Genomic DNA, 3,898 nt, shown 5'->3' with positions numbered 1-3,898 from the left:
GACCCCCTGCTTCTAGATCTGGCCTAGCAAGACAGCTGCGGGAAGTAGGAGGCGGCCTGGCCCTCCAAAGCAGCTCGATTCCTTCTTTTCCTTGTCCCCTCCCGTCGAGGGGGGGAAGAGGAGAGTGGTGTGCCAGGTAAATTCGGCTTCAGAAAACCCCTACCCCACCCCACCCTACTGGATTCAAACATAAGCTTATGAAATAAGTCACATGAGACAATATATGTAAAGCGCTTTGCAGACATACCTGCCTACATACCTTTTTGTTAAATAAAAGTGCAAGTATTGTGCCTCCACATTTTTATTAGAGTAGAACAAAATCAAAATTAAAATCTGGAGTTGCTGTGAAGGAGAAAAGTGTATGGGAAAGACAAGGCCATCCTATAGTTTTGCCATGGAAAGGGTAGGAGTATTCAGAGCACATTCCCTGAATGGCTGCTCCCTGTCACTGCCCAAAACAGAGCAGAGGGCACCTATGTGAGCCCCCTTCTTCATTATCTATATCTGAGGGTGTGCTCCTCACAGACTGGGAAAAATCAAAGCTGCCTGAGAGATCACTATCAAAGGTAAGCAGAGCATGGCTCCTCTAGGAAACTCTGAAACTGTTTTCCATCAGTAAGTCCTCTGCCCACAGGACCAGCAGAGGGAAGGGGAAGCTGCTGCAGGTCACTCCATGGGAAGTAGCATCTTTGCAAGCTATTCTCAAAAGCCACCACAGTTGCAACAATAGGGAATTAGCTTTGAAACTACAGGAAGTGAATGGGACCAAAGGGTTACTAATTGAGAAGCCTCTTGACAATGAAAGGATGGACCTTTAGGGCTAGCCCTATTGCAGGGAGGTCCTCACCCAGGAAGGAAGGTCTTGCTTCTTAGGAAATACCTGGTTGCTAGAAAAGAGGAAATTACTGAGGGAATCATGAGGTTAATCAGCCAGGGAGAATTAAGGTTGAGGTTGGGTGGGCAAGGATGCTGTCATTCCTTGCCAAACTTCAAGCCCTAGATAATGGAGGACAAAGTAGACGCCTGAAATGGGAAAGGCTCTGATCATGTGAGAGCTCAAAGGGAAAACTCCCAGTTCCCAGTCTATAAGATATGATAGTGGGTGGCTGAAGAGATTTGCTTCAGTGCTTCAAACAATAGTTTCAGATTAAATAACATTTACAGTCACCTTATATAAGTGTCTGTCTACAATGTGGGAGACCTGGGTTCGATCCCTGGGTCGGGAAGTTCCCTGGAGAAGGAAATGACAACCCACTCCAGTACTCTTGCCTAGAAAATCCCATGGACAGAGGAGCCTGGTGTCCGTGGAGTCGCAAAGAGTTGGACATGACTGAGCAACTTCACTATATGTGTATCAGGTAGTGCCCTGTAAGAGACAGGAGACAAGTGTATAATGAATCTCCAGAGGAAAATACCTGAGGCAAAGTAGTTCAACTCTCTATTCCTGAGTTTTCCTCATTCTACATTAGGAACAATAACAGTACCCACCTCACAAGATTTTAGATTAAAACAAATTTTAGTCGGCCCTTTTTTATCCCTTGGATTCCACATCCGCAGTGGATTAAAAAAAAAAAAAAAAAATCCAGAGTTCCAAAAAGCAAAACTTGAATTTACACCACACTGACAACTATTTCATAGCATTTAATTGTATTAGATATTATAAGAAATGTGGAGATGATTTAAAGTATGTCGGAGGATATGTGTAGGTTATATTTAAATACTGCACCATTTTTATATAAAGGACTTGAGCATCCTTGGATTTGGGTTTCAGGGGGCGTTCTTTCTGGAGCCAACCCCACACACACACACAGTGATACTGAGGGACAGTCAGTTCAGTTCATTCGCTCAGTCGTGTCCGACTCTTCGTGACCCCATGAATCGCAGCACGCCAGGCCTCCCTGTCCATCACCAACTCCCAGAGTTCACTCAGACTCACGTCCATCGAGTCAGTGATGCCATCCAGCCATCTCATCCTCTGTTGTCCCCTTCTTCTCCTGCCCCCAATCTCTCCCAGCATCAGAGTCTTGACAAGTGTGTACAAATTTTATCTGTTCTCCCATGCTTATCTCTATTCTCTATGTGGGGCAAGTAATTTAACCTCCCTAAATCACAGATGACTCATTTACAAATTGGAGAGACTATTGTTGTAGTCTGTGACACTGCTGCCCTTCAGTGGACCACCCTTCTGTTGGTCACACCCTTATGGAGTCCCTCCCCCTTAAATCTGGACTGGGCCAGTGACCTGCCTTCACCTGGAAATGCAGCCCTGCAGCTGTGCTAGTTCCCTCTTTGAACCCCTAAGGAGGTGTGAAAGTTTCTGCTTTTGTACTTTGGGGAGATCTGAGCCAGTGAGGAAGAAGTGCAACTATTTTGCTGGAGAAACCAGGTGGAGAGGAAGAGACCCTGAGATAGGGGAGAGAGAGAAGTCCAGCCATCTAGCACCCAGCCACCCACCAGGCGACGGCAAACAAGTCAGTGATCAGCATCAAAACCAACAGAACCACAGAGCCCAGTGCAGCCCAGATTGTAGAAGTATGAACAAATAAAATTAATATTATTTTAAGCTACTGAAGTTTGGAATTTTTTTTTAAATGAAGAATGGGCATTCTAAAAATTAAAAAATAAAGTTCTTAAATTCTGTTACCTGCTGAAGTATTTAATAAATAATGGCTGTGATTTATGGGCTAAGACCCATAAAATAGATAATAGACAAATGTTTTACAGATAAGGAGACTGGCCCAGGGAATTTTAAAGTACAGGAATATCTCACTTTATAGCACTTCACAGATAGTGCATTGTTTTGTTTTGTTTTTTACAAATTGAAGGTTTGTGGCAACCTTGTGTCATGCTTCTCACACACTAGTAAAGTAATGCTCAAAATTCTCCCAGCCAGGCTTCAGCAATACGTAAACCATGAACTTCCAGATGTTCAAGCTGGTTTTAGAAAAGGCAGAGGAACCAGAGATCAAATTGCCAACATCCGCTGGATCATGGAAAAAGCAAGAGAGTTCCAGAAAAACATCTATTTCTGCTTTATTGACTATGCCAAAGCCTTTGACTGTGTGGATCACAATAAACTGTGGAAAATTCTGAAAGAGATGGGAATACCAGACCACCTGACCTGCCTCTTGAGAAACCTATATGCAGGTCAGGAACTAACAGTTAGAACTGGACATGGAACAACAGACTAGCTCCAAATAGGAAAAGGAGTATGTCAAGGCTGTATATTGTCACCCTGCTTATTTAACTTCTATGCAGAGTACATCATGAGAAACGCTGGGCTGGAAGAAGCACAAGCTGGAATCAAGATTGCCGGGAGAAATATCAATAACCTCAGATATGCAGATGACACCACCCTTATGGCAGAAAGTGAAGAGGAACTAAAAAGCCTCTTGATGACAGTGAAAGTGGAGAGTGAAAAAGTTGGCTTAAAGCTCAACATTCAGAAAACGAAGATCATGGCATCTGGTCCCATCACTACATGGGAAATAGATAGGGAAACAGTGGAAACAGTAAGAGACTTTATCTTTTTTGGCTCCAAAATCACTGCAGATGGTGACTGCAGCCATGAAATTAAAAGACGCTTACTCCTTGGAAGGAAGGTTATGACCAACCTAGATAGCATATTGAAAAGCAGAGACATTACTTTGCCAACAAAGGTCCGTCTAGTCAAGGCTATGGTTTTTCCTGTGGTCATGTATGGATGTGAGAGTTGGACTGTGAAGAAGGCTGAGCACCGAAGAATTGATGCTTTTGAACTGTGGTGTTGGAGAAGACTCTTGAGAGTCCCTTGGACTGCAAGGAGATCCAATCAGTCCATTCTGAAGGAGATCAGCCCTGGGATTTCTTTGGAAGGAATGATGCTGAGGCTGAAACTCCAGTACTTTGGCCACCTCAT

At 43.8% G+C, this 3,898-nt stretch overlaps 1 protein-coding gene across 1 annotated transcript in view; it reads right to left on the bottom strand.

Moving 5' to 3' along the window:
- The window catches only part of WWTR1 (WW domain containing transcription regulator 1), a 185,283-nt gene that overhangs the window by 150,671 nt on the left and 30,714 nt on the right, over positions 1–3,898 (bottom strand). The gene's annotated exons all lie outside the window — the stretch shown is intronic.

Source organism: Bison bison, unplaced genomic scaffold, assembly GCF_000754665.1.
Source record: "Bison bison bison isolate TAMUID 2011002044 unplaced genomic scaffold, Bison_UMD1.0 scf7180017864384, whole genome shotgun sequence".
Classification (NCBI taxonomy): Eukaryota; Metazoa; Chordata; class Mammalia; order Artiodactyla; family Bovidae; genus Bison; species Bison bison.
The sequence above is the reverse complement of the archived record's forward strand: the minus strand, read 5'-3'. Positions and strand labels throughout refer to the sequence as shown.